Source organism: Notechis scutatus, chromosome Z, assembly GCF_049901735.1.
Source record: "Notechis scutatus isolate UNSWTSFEM ecotype Mainland chromosome Z, rNotScu1.2, whole genome shotgun sequence".
Lineage (NCBI taxonomy): Eukaryota > Metazoa > Chordata > Lepidosauria > Squamata > Elapidae > Notechis > Notechis scutatus.
The window spans coordinates 69,807,343-69,827,224 of record NC_142025.1 but is presented as its reverse complement, the minus strand read 5'-3'; the positions used below and the strand labels follow the sequence as shown (position 1 = coordinate 69,827,224).

The following is a 19,882-nucleotide window of genomic DNA, read 5'->3' as shown; positions in this document are numbered from 1 at the left end:
AACAGCATGCAAAAGTATGCAAAAGATTAACTGAACTGAGCATAATCCTTTGATTGATCTAAATGAGTTCTGGAGTATGTTCTTTCACCATTACAGCGCAGATAATGTACTATATCTATGAATTAGTGAGAGATATAACATATGTCTCCCAGGTATATATTTGGAATGATGGTAAACAAACATTGGAGGAGTTTTATGATATGCCCTTTAGCTGTTTCTTGTAATGCTGTCCAGATCTTCTTTCCTTTCTGTTTAGCTTCATGCTAGGATATCCTATTCTATGCTATCACGTGTCCTTTATTTTGTATACCTTTATATTACTGTATGTTAGCATTTCCATTTCGGTACATTGTTATAGCATCCAAAATTTCTGATCAAGATTTTCTTAGAGTTATGTCATAAGTTTTCTATTTGTATGAAATCATGTAGGTCACCCCATTACCTATTCTGATTCACATAGTATCATAATGAGGCCTTCAGAAACTGAAAAAACATTAAAAATGAGTTTTAAAAAACCAAATGGTTTCTTAATGGTGCATTTTCTGTTTTATGCCTTCTTTTTGTTGAAAGGGTTTTCAAGTTAGAATAGAGAACTAAATGACAGAGTCAAACTTATGTTTTGTTTGATTTTATTTGTTTGTATTCCTTATTCAATGAAGAAGCAGAGAATTGGGAAAGAATAACTTCTCTGTTTATAAATGCTCTGTTCTATAGTCCCCATTATAATCTTCCAGTGGCAACATGTATTTTGAAAATATTGTCAAAAATCATTCTGAACATCTATAAAAGAAACCACAATTTTGCCAAAACTTCAAACTAATATGAACATACATAGCTGTCTTTTAAATGTTGGGCTGATAAATATTTATGATAAATGATAGATTGATTGATTGATAGATGATAGATAGATGATAGATGATAGACAGTCAGACATTCAGACAGATAGATTAAAAACTAAATCCATAAGTATTGTTGGCTGGCTCCTCTTCTTTTCTTCCTCCTCTTCCTCTTGGTATATTTCTAATGGCATATACTGTACATAACAAGGAACAAGTTTCTATTTGCTTTTGGCATGTTTAAAATATTTGGCAATTCCTTTTATTTATGTCTTTTGAAAATAGTGATGTAAAAGACACAACCTCTTCTTGTCTCTTGGAAACCACAATTCACATTGATTTTTTTTAAACAAAAGTTTATTCTATGTAACAACATCAAAAAACAGCTACACACTATTTATATTTGTGTCACACATTTCTGTAGCTGTTGAAATATATAATAAAGATCACTGTTATTTTTATGTGAGAGAATAGAAACTGTGTGTATTTACCCGTGGAGACTTTGAGCTTGATTTCCTTTCAATAAAGTTGTTTCAGCCTAATTGACCCAGAGGATCCTTGATTGTGCTTTTAATTACATCTATCTGGATCTATCCCAGAAGTATTGCACTTCTGTTTTTATACAAGACTTATAAAGATGTTGGCTACAGTTCAGCTAAAATTAGTCACAATTAAGTCCTCTTCAAATAATTGGGGAAAAATTAGTCATGACCTTTAAGACTTGAATTTTGATGGTCCTACAGATATCAGTAGAACTAGACTCTTTGAATACATTTCTAGTCACAATTGTATTATATTAAATTAATGAATAAGAAATATTTCACTTGAAGCAATTCCTGTGTTTCTCAAAGTCAAGAAACATGTTTCAACAAATAGCCTAAGGGCTTACTAAGGATAGCTATTGATAAAAAAAAAATTAAAATCCTAAAGGTTTCTGAAGAATAGTCACCCAGGAGAAGGCTAACAACTTCCTGGTGACTATAGCAATTAGATTTATTAACAATTAAACTTGATCACCATTGAGTATACAATGAACATTGTAATAGCAATTGATATTACGTGGTAATAGTAATTGAGATAGATTATATTTCAAGTTTCAATGGAACAAATTCAGCTTTTGTATGGGACACTTATACAAGATACTACTAATTGTTGTCCTAATGGAGGGGTGTCAAACCCAAGGCCCATGGGTCAGATCTGGTCCAGGATTACTTAGATCTGGCCTGTGGGGCCACCTCCTCCAGCACCCTGCCACAAAAACAGAGCTTGGCCCTCCCGAGCTCCATTTTCAGCTGCCACAGTCTCCTTAGATCTGGTGCTTAGATCTGGCCAATGGGACCACCATAGAAAAAGTGAAGGACTGGGCTATGGTGTCTCAGCCTGGCCCAGGCTGACAGGGTGCTAATCTACAGCCTGGTGGTAGCTGAGAGTATGCTGGAAGAGGCTATGGCAGCCACAAATGGAACTCAGGAGGGCCAAACTCTGTTTTTACTGGCAGCATGCTGGAGGGGGCCGTGGAAGCTGAAAATGGAACTCTGGAAGGCTCAGCACACCCCTCCTGAGCTCCATTTTCACTGGCAGTATGCTGGAGAAGGCTGTGGCAGCTGAAAGCACAGGACAGGTACTCAGAGCCCCCCAAGCTTCATTTTTGCTGGCAGATTGTAGCAAAACAAATTATTGGAAGAAAAGGGTTCAATATGCTGATAGGGAATGAAGCCTTGGAATGAAGGCTTCACTCAAGTTTGCCTTCCAGGTGGGAAAAATAATAATTTAAGATGATTGGTCAACCTATCTGGTGGGAAAATGAAGTAGCCTCATTGATAGATCTCTTTAAAAGAGGGAGCTGTCGGACAGCCAAGCCAGTTTGTTGTACCAGTCTACTGAATAAAGAGCTGTAGTCACTACCCTGAGTGTCCTGTCCGTTCACTTGACCCCAACTTAACACTGGTGATGAGGATGGGATACAAAGAGAACAAAGGATAAAAGAGCTCAACCGGACATCCATGTGGCATCAGCAGCCATCATTACAGCAAGTCAAGAATCTGCATCGGCTATCCTAAGATGACCACACGCACCCGACCAGTTCCTTTCAACCCAGCAAAGGAGGATTGGAGATCGTATGTCTCAATTTCAATGCTTTATGGAAGCAAATGATCTTGTGGAACTGTCGGACAATAGGAAAAGCTATTGTCCTAAGCTACTGTGGACCAGATGTCTTCAAAATGGCTGAAGCCCTATCGGAATCAGCAAACATGCATACGATACCTTGGACAATGCTCCAGAACACACTACAAATGCATTATGCACCCACGGCAATGACCCTGGTAAAGCGACATGAGTTTTACCAAGAGATCAAAAAGAAGGTGAGACTACCAATGAATACGTAGCAGCATTAAGAGAAGCTGCAGCACACTGCAAGTTCAAGGACCTAAAAGAGGCAATGCAAGATAGACTCATTTTGAGTTGAAAGACCTAAATCTAAAGAGGCAGTGAAGCTGGGTATCACATTCCAAGCCGCACTAGATGAGGCCAGAGCAACCGAGTCTTCAATTAAATCAGCAGCCAAAATTCAGAGATCAAGCAGCGCTTATCACTCATGTGAAGCAGCCACCATGCACCATGAGAGCATGGAATATGAAGAATCCATAGATGCGGATGATGAAATTCACTGCATTCACCCAAAAAAGGTTGTAAATCCAGAAAGGGGAGAGAGACTGAGACCACTCTATTGTGCTGGATGTGAGGGCAATCACCCCAGATCGGCATATAGATTCAAAGATGCCATATGCCAAATATGCATTTGGAAGGGGCACATAGCAAAAGCTTGCTACACAACCCAGCCAGCAGCACTAAACCACCAGAGGCAACCTGTTTCCCCAATGTGACCATATGCTTCCCAGACGGGATTCTGGAAAGTGCTGCCTCCAAGGCATAAGCAAAGAGAAGATCGAACCACAGAAACAAGGGAAATGCACCAAATGATTGTTGGGCACTCTGACCCATATCACTCCAAGAAATTCCATGTCACAGTCCATATCAAGGGATCCCTGTGTGTGTTGTGGTTAGCCGGCAGCAGGTGTGAGGAGAGCAGGCTGAGGACAGCGAGGACTCAGATGAGGGGCCAGGATCATTAGGGAGTGGACTGCTGCCTTCAGAGATTGTGGGGGCTGGCAGCAGCAATGAGGAGGTTCCTGACGAGCCTGTGCCAAGTGTGCATGCACACAGGGTTGCTCACAGGAAAGAGCAGCTGCAGCAGCACGGGCGACTTGGGAGTAAGGCTGCAAGGTAATGGCCCCTCCTTCAAGAAGATAAAAGCCAGCTGTGAAGCGAACATTTTTTGGAGGAAGTAAAAACATTTTGAAACTCCAGCCTTGTGGACATTGCAGTATCTTAAGTTGGTATTTGAAAACTCCTATGTTGTAAAATATTTCTTATCTGTTATTCTTGGCAGCCTTGCACAGTTTTGGCAAGGCTTGTGCTTATAAAAGTTAATTAGTTTGCAGCAGTTTTTTAACCAGGGATTCGTAAGAATCATTAAAAGGTTTCTGTTCCCTTTAGTTCGTGTTTGTTTTATTGAAAAAGGGTTTGGGTCAGAACAGTGTGACATAGAAGGGAACACAGGGTCATATATGACCATTGTGTCCTGACCAACCATTAAGAAGGCAGTCCCGGGGTTAGCTAAAAATTACCTGAAGCCCCAGAAGATGTTGTTAAAAGACTATCAAGAAAACAGCATCCCTGTCCTAGGGAGTGGGTCCTTCCAAGTCAAATGCAAAAATTTTGTTGGACTGCTCCAGCTGACTGTGGTGAATAGAGACCTGCCAAGCTTGCTCAGGGTAGAATGGTTCAATGCCCTGGGATTGGGAGTGACCGGCATCCACACCATCCAAGATGACAGCATCAAGGAGATGATCACAGAATTTGTGGATGTTTTCTATGGGAGCCTAGGCAAGTATAGGAGAATGCCTATCTTTGAACCTAGACCCCAGTGTTGCCCCTATTAGAATGAAGTTGCGAAGGGTCTTTGCTCTCTGGCCCAAAATTGATAGTCAGTTAGATGAGACTTTGCCTCTTATAATTGCCCAGGGGTTTTTGGAGCCGGTTGATCATGCCAAATGGGAGACCCCAATTGTCATGTCAATCTAGCCGGATGGATCAATCTGCATCTGCATGGACTATAAATGCATGATCAACAATCCATTACAGCAGAGTGCCCATACCGTGCCAGTTGTACAGCATCTATTGCATTCCCTAAGAAAGGGCAGAACTTTTTCAAAACTTGATCTAGCCCAAGCATATCAGCAACTGCCAGTGGACGATGCCACCACAGAGGTACAAACCATTGTAACACAGAGAGGGGCCTTCAAATGCCACAGGCTACAATTCGATATAAGTGTGGCACCAGGACTTTTTCAAAGCATAATGGAATGCCTCCTACAGGGCATTCCAGATGTGATATCTTGTGTTGATGATGTCCTTGTGTCTGTGAACATCAAAGAAGAACTAATCTACTGACTAAGGACAGTCCTGAATGGTTTCAAAAAGTTGGACTTAAAGTGAAAACAAGAAAAATGCCAGATAGTGGTGCCACAAGTTGAATTTCTAGGATATTTAATTGACAGCTCAGGAATACACCCCCTCCAATAACAACGTCAAAGCTATTAAGGAAGCCCCCGTTCTAAAAAGCCAGACAGAATTCCAGGCATTCCTAGGCCTGTTAAACTTTTATAGTATTTTTCTGCCACAGAAGGCGACAGTTGCTGAATCGCTACACTGACTGTGTTATGTCCCACCTTCAAAAGCAAATAAGCAACTCCGAAAGCAGTCGTCCTCAAAAGCAAAACAAACGAAGAGGAGTTTCAGAAGATAACAGCTGCTATTATTCACAGTCTACAGCACATTAATCCTGGCTTAAATCCACAAGCCTCCGAGCTTTGACCGTTGCTTCTCTACGTAAATTAAACGCTTTGTTCCTGACAAATTTTCAAACTCAGGTGGATCCTTTTATAGTTATTAGGGCAACAGTTAATTTCCTTAATTACTCACTTGACCTTCTCCTGCGTTCCAGCTGGTCTTGCCTCTTAAAGCGGTGTCTATTCCTAACATCTAACCAACAATTCTCCAAGTTCTCGTCTCCACTTGAAGACTCTCTTAAAACTTCTCTGTCAGCCATTCCCGGCTGATGATCAGATACTGAACCAGAGGAGGTCGAAGGTCCTGACCATTCTACTAAATCAGGTCTGTCCTCTCTTGTCACGTCCATCTCCTCTTCCTGATTATCATTCCAATCACTGAGCCCTGCTGGCTAATATTTCTCTGCCATGTCCTCCTCACTTGAGCTCATATCAGCCACAGGAGCTGAATCCAAGTCCGGAGCCACAACACTATCCCTCACCGCAGGGCCCTTCCCCCTGGTCTGACGATCTGGATGCGGTTTCGAAGGGAAACGTTTATGAAAGTCCCGAATCATATCTGAAGCATGAACCGCAGACGCATCCGTCCATGAGCAAATTTCCGAGTCATCCACTCTCCTCTCGACCAGATACTGGAAACGACCCTTGAGCCAACGCGAATCAACGCGTGACCACCGTGTCATCAATAGCAGCCTCCTCAGGGGGCGTCGATGAGGGAGTCGTACCCAGCAGAATCACGCAGATGACACTCCGGAGAATCAGGAACCAAAAGAGATAGATGGAAAACGGGGTGAATGCGCATAGAACTTGGCAAAGTGAGTCGGTATGCCACAGGGTTAATAACTGTCTCAATCGGGAAGGGACCAATGAAACGATGGTCTAGCTTCCTAATAGGGCGATCGATCTTCAGATGTTTTGTGGATAACCACACCTTATCACCCACAGCTAACGGAGGCGTTGCTCGGCGTGATCGGTCCGCAAACCGTTTATAATCGTCTTTTGCCCTGTTAAGTTGTTGTACTACTAAACGGTGGACCGCTTGTAGTTCCTCCAGAAAATCTTGGGTCTGAGGAACCGGGGAATCCATCATAGTTAATGGGAAGAAGCGCAGATGATAACCCACATTCGCAAAAAATGGCGTGACACGATTGGAGGTGTGCTGTGAGTTGTTAAAAGCGAATTCTGCTAATGGGAGATATTTCGCCCAATCATTTTGTCGCAGATTAACGAAACACCTCAAATATTGGGTAAGAATACCAATCACCTTCTCCGTCCCGCCATCAGTTTCCGGATGGTGCGCTGATGCTAAGCATACTTGAACTTGTAGCGCCGCCATTAACTGTTTCCAAAATTGCGCCGTAAACTGAACCCCACGATCAGAAACCACTCTATCCGGCAGTCCATGCAGACAAAAGATATGCTGCAAAAATAGCTGGGCCGTAGTACGGGACGATGGCAATCTCCGACAGGGAATGAAATGAGCCATTTTAGTCAGCATATCAACTACCACGAGCACCGTCGTGAAGCCCGACGAGGATGGTAAATGCGTGAGAAAGTCCATGGAGATCGCTCCCCATGGTCTGCTCGGAGTCGACAATGGTTGGAGGAGTCCAGGGGGCGCACCCGACGCCGCTTTCGCTTGCCTACACTGAATGCAAGAAGCGACGTACGAGGACACATCATGGCGAACCCGAGGCCACCAAAAAGTCCGGGTGACTAAATGCAATGTTTTATGAAATCCAAAATGACCAGCAGTGGGGTTATCATGACATTGTGTCATTATGAGAGCTCTCAACGGTCTGGTAGGCACATATAACAAACCCCGATGTCTGAGCAGACCTTCTTCAAAAGACCATGGAGAATCAGGTCCAACGTCCCCTCGTCTCTGCTGCGTCCACGCATCCAAACGTTGCGCCTCCCGTAGGCGAGCCCGCAAATCTACCGGATCTTGCAGTACAGCCAAAGATTCCGGTGGTAACACTGTTCGTAAAGGAAGAGGATCTTCGGAGCAAATATACTCAGGCTTCCGAGACAACGCGTCTGCCCTCCGGTTCTGTCCACTTGGAACATAAGTAATGGAGAAATTGAATCAAGCGAAAAACAACGACCATCGAATCTGGCGTTGATTCAATTTCCTAGCTGTGTTTAAATGTTCCAAGTTTCGATGATCCGTCCGAACCTCTACCTTGTGCCGAGCCCCCTCTAAATGATGTCTCCAAGTCTCGAAAGCAGCCTTAATGGCCAACAACTCCTTTTCCCAGATGGTGTAATTGCGCTCTGAAGCTGTGAGCTTCCTAGAATAGTATGCGCAAGGGAAAAGAGGTGCGCCATCCTTTGAAGCTTGTAATAATACTGCTCTGATAGCGACATTAGAAGCATCTGTCTCGACCACAAATGGATGATTCGGATCAGAATGCCTCAATATCGGTTCGGCTACAAATGCTTTCTTTAAAATGTCAAAAGCCTGTTGTTGCGGAGGCCCCCACACAAACGGAACCTTCTTACGAAGGAGCTGAGTTATGGGGTCCATTACTTTCGCAAAGTCCGGAATAAAAGTCCGATAGTAGTTGGCGAATCCCAAAAGTCGTTGTCGTCCTTGACTCGACGAGGAGCTTCCCAACTACATAATGCCTCAACCTTTTTTGGGTCCATAGCAATGCCTTCGGGAGAAATGATGTGCCCTAAAAACTCTATTGATGACTGAAAAAAGAAACACTTCTCCAGTTTCGCGTAGAGTTTATGCTCCCGAAGACGCTGAAGCACTAGACGAACCTGCTGAAGATGTTGATCTCTGGACCTAGAATAAATCAAAATGTCATCCAAATATATGACAACAAACTTATCCAGCATGTCCCGAAAAATATCATTCATCAAATGCTGGAATACAGCAGGAGCGTTGGTCAGGCCAAATGGCATGACGGTGTACTCGAAATGACCATAACGAGTGCCAAACGCCGTCTTCCACTCATCCCCCTTGCACATCCAAACCAGATTATAGGCCCCACACAGATCAAGTTTAGTGAAGATAGTAGCCTCCCGCAACCTCTCCATCAATTCCGGAATGAGCAGCAAGGGATAGCTATTCTTCACAGTGATAGAGTTCAGGCGTCTATAATCACAACAGAGACAAAGTTCTCCCGACTTCTTCTTAACAAAGAGAACGGGCGCCGAAAGAGGGGACGACGAAGGTCGAATAAATCCCCGAGCTAAGTTTTTGTCTAAAAACTCTCGGAGTGCAACTAACTCGGGCTCTGACAAGGAATATAACCTCCCCTTTGGCAATGGAGTGCCCGGTATCAAGTCCACGGGACAATCATAAACACGATGTGGTGGTAATCGGTCTGCCTCCTGTTCGCTGAAAACATCGGAAAAATCCGACAGTTCCGAAGGAATCGAGACAGCAGGAGCGGCGATATCTTGGCCGGCGCAGACATGCCTCAGGTGGTCCACACATTGTATGCTTGGAAACGAAATGGCGTTCTGCGCCCAAGCCACCAACGGATCGTGCAGACGTAGCCAGGATACTCCGAGCACCAAAGGGAGATGGAGGTTCGAGGTGACATAAAAACTTATCGCCTCCTCATGATCCCCAATAAGCATGCGTACTGGCTGGGTGGCAAAGCGAATAGGTCCCGACTTAAGTTCACGCCCATCTACGGTTTCCACCTTCATGGGGGGATTTACAGAGGAATTAATGGAACTCCAAAATGTTTCACAAAAGCACAGTCCATAAAACTGGTTGTAACCCCTGAATCCACCAGCGCCACAGCGGAATTCCCTCCTTCTGGGACTGTAAAAATATACAGTGTCCAACAGTAAATGCCGAGGAGGACCAGGATTTACTTCGGCAATTTGGGATGGGGGTGTAGGTTGTGCCTGACCTAGGGTTTCCCCGAGATCGGGCCCACCCCGTTTCCCGATGGGCCAGGAGTGGTTTCGGGCACCGGTCTACGAGTCCCTCTCCGAGTACAAGCCTTTGCAAAATGTCCCGGACCCCGCAATAAAGGCACAAGCCTTCCTGGAACCTTCTCGAGCGTTCTCACACCGTTAAGTGAGGGCGGAGTGCGCGTATGTCCATCGGCTCCTCTGCTTGAATCTTGGGTTGAAAAACTCTCATAGGCGTAATGCGTGTGCGAGGAAATACAGGTGGTTCCTACAATGGTCCGTTTACTCCCACGTTGCTGTAAGCGAGCTTCAATACGCAAACATTGGATTATTAATGCATCCAAAGTTGAAGCCCGCTCTGCATGGACTAGCTCATCCTTGATGGCATCAGACAAGCCTTCCTGGAATGCAGCCATATGAGCCGGTTTGTTCCAGTTAGAGTCCATGCACAACAAACGGAATTCTGTAACGTACTCTTGCAGGGAACGTTTTCCTTGATTAATGTCCATTAATTTTCTGTCCACAATTTGTAATTTAATTGGGTTTTCAAACATTACTTTCATTTGTTGAAGAAACCCCTGGAAATTATCCAATAATGGGCTATCTTGCACTAATAAGGGAGTAGCCCATTTGGCACCCTGCCCAGTTAACAAACTAATTATAAATCCCACCTTAGCCCGGTCGGTTGGAAAGTCTTCAAGCCTCACAGAAAAATACAGTTGGCACTGACCCACAAATGTCGAAAACATGTCCGTTTGCCAAGAAAATTTTTCTGGCATAGCTACCGGGCTTTTTCTCAAGGGAGGGGCAGGGGGAGCAGCAGCAGCAGTACCTTGTAAATTGGTAACATAATTCAACATTTGAGTTACCTGATTCTGTAACGTTATGTTACTCTGAAGTAATTGATTAATCTGTAGTTGTTGCTGCTCTACCAATTGTTGCAATTGGTTTGAATCCATCGTTGCAAAGATGGTCTGTTGGGTCAGGAACAAAAATGTTATGTCCCACCTTCAAAAGCAAATAAGCAACTCCGAAAGCAGTCGTCCTCAAAAGCAAAACAAACGAAGAGGAGTTTCAGAAGATAGCAGCTGCTATTATTCACAGTCTACAGCACATTAATCCTGGCTTAAATCCACAAGCCTCCGAGCTTTGACCGTTGCTTCTCTACGTAAATTAAACGCTTTGTTCCTGACAAATTTTCAAACTCAGGCGGATCCTTTTATAGTTATTAGGGCAACAGTTAATTTCCTTAATTACTCACTTGACCTTCTCCTGCGTTCCAGCTGGCCTTGCCTCTTAAAAGCGGCGTCTATTCCTAACATCTAACCAACAATTCTCCAAGTTCTCGTCTCCACTTGAAGACTCTCTTAAAACTTCTCTGTCAGCCATTCCCGGCTGATGATCAGATACTGAACCAGAGGAGGTCGAAGGTCCTGACCATTCTACTAAATCAGGTCTGTCCTCTCTTGTCACGTCCATCTCCTCTTCCTGATTATCATTCCAATCACTGAGCCCTGCTGGCTCATATTTCTCTGCCATGTCCTCCTCACTTGAGCTCATATCAGCCACAGGAGCTGAATCCAAGTCCGGAGCCACAACAGACTGTTAGATAAGAAGGCAAGATGGACCTGGGGACAAAAGGAAGCCTCTGCCTTTGCCACAGTTAAAAGACTCTTGTCATCTGATAGAGTTCTCAATACAATGAGACTTTGCCTCTTATCTTACCATGCAATGCCTCCCCATTTGGCATTGGGGCTGTGCTCAGCCACCGGATGCCAAATGGGACTGAGACCCCGATTGCTTTTTATTCTAAAATCCTATCAGCTGCTAAACGGAACTTCAGCCAGCTGGATAAGAAGGCACTGGCTGCAGTGGCAAGGGTCAAGCAGTTCCACAAATAGCTATACAGGAGAGACTTTGAATTGGTGACTGACCACAAATCGCTCCTAGGCATCATTGTGGGCAGTGGTGGGATTCAAAGGTTTTTGGGGTGTGGGTGTGACTTGGTGTGCATGGCAGGGGAAGGATACTGTAAAGTCTCAAGTCAGAGGTGATATTTGCTGGTTCTCCAAACTACTCAAAATTTCCGCTACTGGTTCTCCAGAACTGGTCAGAACCAGCTGAATACCACCTTTGATTGTGGGGTACTGCCCTACCCTGAACATTTTATCACTGTGAATGATGAGGTGGACAATTTTCTTGGCAGCATATAAGTACAGATAAATACACTGACCAGGCAAAGCCCTTGGACACGCCAATGTCCTCATCTGGTGAGCACTCCCAGAACTTGTGGAGGACCCTGCCCCCATGGCACCTGTGTTTCTCATCAAGAGTTTTGCCTCCGGCCCAATAACATCAGCCGAGATTGCGGGATATTCAGCCAAAGACAAACCTTTCTCAAAAGTTCTGAGCTGGGGATGGAGGGGGAGGGGGGGGCAATAGAAAGTGAGTTCAAACCATTCAAAGCATGACAACATGAATTGTCAGCTCAAAAGGGATGTTTGTTATGGGGGGATTGAATTGTTGTACCTTATAAACTAAGGAAGCAAGTACTAGAGGCACTGCACATAGGGCATCCTGGCATTGTTAGAATGAAGGCATTAGCCAGGAGCTATGTATGGTGGCTGAACATGGATAGAAACATAACGGGGTCGGTTGCCACATACCCATGATGCCAAGAGTCCAGACCTGCACCACCCACTGCCCTGGCACATGAATGGGAGACCTCCAAAGCACCCTAGTCAAGGGTGCACATTGATTTTGTGGGTCCAGTCCAAGGGCAGACATTTTAATAGAGGTAGATGCATACTCAAAATAGCTTGAGGTAATACTCATGACCTCAACAATGGCAGAAGTGGTCATTTGAGTATTACGGAAACTTTTCTCCATCCATGGTCTATTGGACATTTTGGTCTCAGACAATAGGCCCCAATTTAGACCAACACAATTTGAGTTCTTCCTAGCTGAACTAGGTATCTGACATGACTTGATTGCTCGATTTCGTCTGTCGACCAATGGTCAAGTGGAGAGAATGGTGAGGTCAACCAAGGAAGCCCTAGTGAGAATGGGCCCAGGAGACTGGCAAGCTAAAGTAGACAAATTTCTTCTAATACAGCACATAACCTGTAGTGCCACCACAAACAGTAGCCCAACAGAATTACTAATGGGCCAAAAGTTAAGGTAATAACTAGACAGACTACACCCCAATTACAATGCAGAGGAACCCACAGATTCAATTAGCTAGCATCGGTCATTTGGGGTATAGGGGACCTAGTCTACATAGGTCCCTGCCAAGGTGATCACCTCCAAAGTGGCAGCAGACCTGACTGCCCAGGTGGTCCAACTGGGCTGTGCAAGTCAGGTCGCACCCACCACACCCTGCCTACCTGTGTGACTATGTCAGTTGAGCTTCACTGATTGGTTAACACCCTTTCCAAGAGGGGAGGGGTGTTGAATATGCTGACAGGGAGTGAAGTCTTGACATGAAGGCTTCACTCAAGTCCGCCTTCCAGGCAGGAAAAATAATAAGTTAAAATGATTGGTCAATCTATCTGGCAGGAAAATGAAGTAACCTCATTGGCTGGGCTGCCTGACAGATCCTTTTAAAAGAGGGAGCTGTCGGACAGCCAAGCCAGTTCATTGTACTGGTCTACTGAATAAAGAGCCGCAGTCACTACCCTGAGTGTTCTGCCTCTTCACTCGAACCCAATTTAACAAGTGGCATTTGATCATAAGGCAAGGAAGCATCAAGAAATGTTTCCTCTTGGATTTCCAGTGGCACTTCCATCGAAGACGGATCGGAGTCCATGATGGTGCATGGCTTCAATCCATTCTTTACCTGTTGGAGGGTCCCAAATGGGACTGGATTGACCCTGGAAGGGTGGTGAAGAAGGGGGAAACTGCCTGCTGGGTCGAGGGGAGCCACATCTCATCTCCCTAGCTAGGAACACTCCCCTCAAAGACAGGCTGTAGAGACAGTCTTTAATGGCTGCCCTGAAGATGGGAAGCTATCTGGCAATTAAGTTGTTGCTAGAGCAGTGAAGTGGTGAGCGGTGTGTGACCAGGCAAAATACTTTGGACTTTTCAAGGCAACCCCGGGAAACAGAAGGAAAGAGTCCTCGTTTAAAGATTGTGTAAGCGGTGATTGGAAAGAAAGAGGAAAATTGTAAGGTAAAAAAAATTTGGACTATAAAAGGACTTAAATGGAAGTGATACTACTCAGAGATTTTTTTTTTAACAATAATAGAATAAGAAACTGAATTTGGATGACTATACAGAAATTGGCACTAATTAGGCATTGATTAGAATGCTGGAATTGATCATATTTAAAATAAATAACAGCCAATGATTGAAAATTAGCAGAATTAATGCAAACTTTAAAAAAGAAGAAATTTGGAAGGTGGAAAATGAAAACTGATGTAAGAGCACACCTAATGGTTAAAGGAATTCTTTTTTCTTTGTCTATGGAAAATTACTGGTGTAGTAAAGGTGTGAATTGGAAATAAAATAAAAGACTATAATATAACAATAACCTCAGAAACACAAAAAAAGACTACAGCAAAGGGACAAGTGAAGACATTATCTTGGGATTGCTTGGTGGATTGGGACTGTGATAAAGAAACAGAAGGATTAACAACAGTTTCTGATGAATGGACATTTTTGGCAAAGATTAAAGTAAAAGACACTGGTTTTTTAATAAGATACAGAATAATTTAAATGACAAAATGAATGAATTGTGCAAAGAATTCAGATCAGAACTACAAAGTGTGAGGGGAATAATAAAAGAAAGCATGGAACTATGGAATATATTGGCAGAAAAATTAGAAATGGTAATGCAGCTCAGAGAACAAAGAAATCATAAGGAGGAGGAGTTAAAGAAAGAGGAAACCAGCTCAAAAGAGCAAAAAGAACAATGGACATTGCAAAAAGACATGAAAGGAATTAAAACTAAGACTTTAATGACAGACATGATAAACAAAAGGGAAAATATTTCCAAGACTAAACAAAAGAAGAAGAAGCCATACAAGAAGAAACTGCGAAAGAGAAATGAGGAGTGGGAGGGGAGGGGAGGAAATAAGTGAATGGGAGATGAAAACAAGAATAATAACGGGGAAAAAGAGGAATTAAGAGAAAGGACCAGAAAAGCTTAAAAAAGGGAAAACAGGCCAGAAGTAGAAGAAATTACAGGGCTGAGAGACTAAGAGATGATGATTAAAATTAAAATAGAGGGGGGATTCCACATAGAAATGTATGCTGGTATTTTAGAAATATAGATTGGGGGTGGAGTTTAAAGATTATTGGGAATTATTTTTAAAAATAAAGAAATAAGTTTAATTGGAATTAAAGGGGGTAAGAATTCACTGCAAGAATATAATTACATGATTAGAAAAATTATTATAAAGTAGAAGAAATGATTGTATTGTTATTAAATCTTTTTCTTTTATCTATATTATATTAAATATGAAATAGAAAATGCAATTGATTATATACATGATATTAGAAAAACAAAGAATATGGTAAATTATAAATGATTATATTGTAAAGTATCTGAAATGAGATTACTATATTATGATTAAAAAGATGATGAATGGAAATTAAATATAATTCCATATGTAAAATTTGGCTAAATGGAAACAAAGAGGGAAAATGAAATGGTTATACAAATATTTTAGGAATAAATGTAAGACTTATTGTAGATCGGGGGGAAATACCATGTGGATCCTGAATGGGGGGAAAAGAAACATAAGCATATAAAATAGTAAATAGGGAATTATTGTTGTTAATTGGAAGGTAATAATTAAGAATGATTATATTGATATTAGTTTTCTTTTCTTTTTGTTTTTTGTTTGCTATACATCGACTTTGAGAAAATAAAAGAAGAAAATATGTAAAATAAAATAGGTCGTAAGATGGAAATGAAAAGCGAATAAATAGTGAAGAATATATTTTAGGATGGATTTCCGGTTAGACTTCCTCGGTGATGAACCGAATCCGTGATCACATGCAGTTTCAGCTCATGCTCTCCATCGAAGGGCCCCGATCTACTTAATTTGGGGCTGAAGCCACCCTGTAGTGAAGGTGGTGAAGAAGGGGGAGACCACCAGCTAGGTTGAGGGGAGCACATCTCTCCTCCTTGGCTTGGCATTTACTCCTCTCCAAAGACAGCTGTAGCGGTGATCTAGATGGCCATCCTAAAGAGGAAGATCTGATCGGACAAGAATGTGCAGGACTGGAGAAGAGAACAGCTTGAGTGACCGGGCTAAGCAGTAGCAACATTTAAATACAAGATACCCTGGAATTAAAATAATTAAGAACTTTTAAGAAAGATTTTTAAAGTGGCGGCAGAGAAGAGAAGAAAAGAGGGGGCAATTTGACAGATAAAAGTGGCTTTGAACTGGTAAAAGGAATTAATCATGAACTTTTAAAGGATCTTTAAAGGATACAAAGTAAGTGAAATCTTTCTACAAAATCTTGCTGGAAAGTGAAAGTGGAGCATTGAACTTTGAAATAAAGAAAGAAATAAGAAGAAACTGTTCTGGGATTATTTGGTGACTTTGGAGATTTTGGATATTGGCTTGCTAGATAAACTAATTAAATTAACTGTGGGAAATAATTTTCAGACTGTGGTTGCTTTAAAGTATTGGTTAGAAGTGGTTAAAGATGGCAGAACTTTTTCTGGAACTGAAAATGGAATTTAAAAATATGAAAGAAAAGCTGCAAGAGAAAGGGGAATGTTTGGCTATGTTCTACAATTTGTAGAAATGGTGGTTTTATAATATGAAGAACAACAAGGACTGCCAGAAGAAGAAGAGCTGAATAAAGAAGAAACCATCTTTAATAAACAAATGGGGCAACGAGGGTTGAAGTGAAAAGGGGAAAAAAGAATTGGAGATTAGAGAAGGTAATTAGAAAAGAGAACAGTTCGAAAATAAATAAAATGTAAGGAAGAAGCAGAAAAGAGAATTACAGAAGGAAGCTTGAAAGAGGGAGGGGGACAAAATTGGAGTGAGAAAAGGAGGGGGAAAATAAATGGAAAAAGAAATTACAAGAACCAGAACCAGAAAATAAAGAAACATGGGAACCGAACAAGAATAAAAAGAAACTGTCTATTTAACTGTCTTTTACCATCGGCGGAGAGGCAGCCATTAAGCTGCTGAAGTTGGGACAGCTCCGGAAGGACGAGATAGAAAGAGAAGTGTATCGGCTGGTGAGGATCTTTTTTTTTTTTTTACTTGGGACTTAAGGACACCCTAAAATGAGAAGAAATCTGTAAAATTCTTGACAAAATTTGACTTAGCGGTGATTTTTTCTTTAAGAATGTCAAAGTGAGGCTTGGCTTTTTATTTTTACTTTTTTTCTGTTCATTGAATTTCTATTGCGATCTAGTTAATCAGACTGGTTTTTTCTTTTATATTTACTTGCTCTCTTTTCTCCTTTTTGACTGTTTATATTATATAAAATAGAGGCCCCCTTTAGTATCTTTTTTAAAAAATATACATACATACATACATACATACATACATACATACATACATACATACATACATACATACATACATACATATATATATATATATATATATATATATATATATATATATATATATATATATATATATATATATTTTTCTTTCTTTTTAGGCTTTTTTAGGGGAAAGAAGGGGGAGTGGTTGTAAGAAATTTTGCAACACTGCCAACCAGAGGCTTGAAATATTTTATTTGAAGTTGAGAGCTGGGGAAAAAAATTCTTCTCAAAGCTACTGGAAGTGATAAGATAGAGGGAAGAGCACTGGAGGATGTTTATACAGGTGCTCTTTGGGACTTCTATTATCAATTGAATATTTGAAGCTTGGCCTTGAAATTTGTGGAGAAGCCAAATAAGAGCCTTGGATAAATAAAAGGCAGTGTGTGCTTATTTATTTTTTATTTTTTATTAACTGGTTTATCCTTCCCCTCCAACCCCACAGTATTTTGTAATATTAGTATACTTATTTTTTATTTTACCTCATTTTTATTTTATTTTTTAAAGGGGAAGCCTCAGAATATTTGTTTTTCGTTTTTATTTTTATTTTATTGGGATATTTGCCTCTTTATCTCTACTTTTGACTTATTTTTATGGCTATTTTCCATTTTTTGAGGTCTTTTAATTGGATTAAGGTGGGAAGAACCTGAAGAACTCCTTTTTCCCCCCTTGCTTATTATTTTTTAATATTGTTGGGTTTTATTTTGTCTTTTTTTCTCTTTATTTTTAATTTTTACTTTTGAATTATAATTGAGTATTTCACAACTGGATTAAGGTCTTGAAGAACCTGAAGAATTTCTCTTTTCTAATTTTGGGCTTTTTACTTTTTACTGGTTTTTTTTTTTTTTTTTTGGTGTTTTCCTTTTTCCTAATTGGATTACAATTGGTTACCTTATTAATTGGATTAAAAGACCCGGAAGACTCTGAGCTACGGAATGAGTAAGAAAATTTTACCTTTGGGCATTTCAACTTCTGCTCCTGTCTCTCCATCAACTGGAGGACAACTTTCAATAATGGCGAAGCAAGATAAAGCACAAGTGAATTTAATGATGGTTATGCAAGGAATACAAGAATTAAAAATGAGTATGGAACAAAGAATGGAGAGTATTGACCAAAGAATTGGGAAGATTGATGAAAAATTTGAAAATGTTCAACAAATGATGGTGAAACATGATGAGAGAATCCAAAAAATAGAAGAGAAAGACAAGCAAAGAGATGACACAATTAGAAATATTGATAGCAGATTAACAACGGTTGAACAAGAAAAAAGTGGGATGTTGAAGTGGGAGATGGACAGGTCAGAATTTTACCTTAGATTCCAAAATATTGAGGAAGAAAAAGGACAAAATTTGGCTGCAGTAATGATTGAAATCTTGGCTGGAGCCTTGGAAATAACAGAGGAAAAGATGATGGATGGAGTAGATGAGGTATATCGAGTCTTCACAAGATATGCGATGAGGAACCAATTACCAAGAGAGGTTCATGTCAGATTCACCAAAAAAACTATTAAAACCCAAATATTACAAGTGGCAAGAGAGAAGGTGCTGAAATACAAAGACAAAGAGATTGTGGTCTTAAAACAAGTACCCAGAAAAGTGAGAGAGATTAGAAGAGAATATCGATTTTTGACCAAAATACTATTGAAAAAAGAGGTGAACTATAGATGGCTGATTCCAGAAGGATTAATGTTTACATGGCAAGAACAGAGACATAGAATTGATTCAATTGAGAAAGCAGAAATATTCTACAAGGAATGTTTCGAAAGAAGAGAAATGGAGATAGAAAAAGAGAACATTTTAACTGAATTTGAAGAGGATCAAATGGGAATGGGAAAAGAAGAAGGCGCAATAGGTGGACAAGTGGAGACCAAAGAACAACGTGAAGTAAGATCCACGAGAGCTGTTAGACCTAAATATAAAGCATAACCATGGAGGAAAAAAAACTGATTTCCATGAATATAAATGGACTGAATTCAGCTACCAAAAGAAGAAAAACTTTTCACAAATTAGAGAAGCTAAAATTTGATATAATTTGCCTACAAGAAGTACACATTAAAAAACAACACGAACAATTACTGGCACGATCAAAATTAGGGAAAATATTTACTTCTCTGACTCACTGTAAGAAAAGAGGAGTGGTTTTGTACATTAAAGAAACCATTCCAGCAAAACTGATTTATACTGATGAAGACGGAAGAGTATTAATGGTTGAAATAGTGGATAATAATACAAAAACACTCTTGGTTGCAATTTATGCCCCGAATGATAAACAAGAAGAATTCTATAAAAAATTACACATGAAAATAATTGAACTGGACTATGCTAATATACTTATGATGGGAGATTTTAATGGAATTGTAGACAATAAACTGGACTATACAGCAAAAGCAACACGACAAAATAGGAAGACTCTCCCTAAATCCTTTTTTAAAATGACAGATGAATTAAACTTAAAAGATATATGGAGAGAAAGAAATGCTAAAATTCAACAATATACTTTTTATTCCAATAGACATTTATCATGGTCCAGAATAGATATGATTTGGACATCAACAGAATTATTATCCAATATTCAAGAAATAAATATTGAAACAAGTACATGGGCAGACCACAATCCAATGACAATTAAATGGAAAGAAAAAAAAAGAAGATCTAGATGGACATTAAACAATACTATTTTAAAGGAAAAAAACTTTACACAATGGATGGAAAAAGAATTGGCCTTCT

At 40.8% G+C, this 19,882-nt stretch overlaps 1 long non-coding RNA gene across 1 annotated transcript in view; it reads left to right on the top strand.

Moving 5' to 3' along the window:
* The window catches only part of LOC148128923 (uncharacterized), a 144,077-nt gene that overhangs the window by 117,750 nt on the left and 6,445 nt on the right, over positions 1-19,882 (top strand). The gene's annotated exons all lie outside the window — the stretch shown is intronic.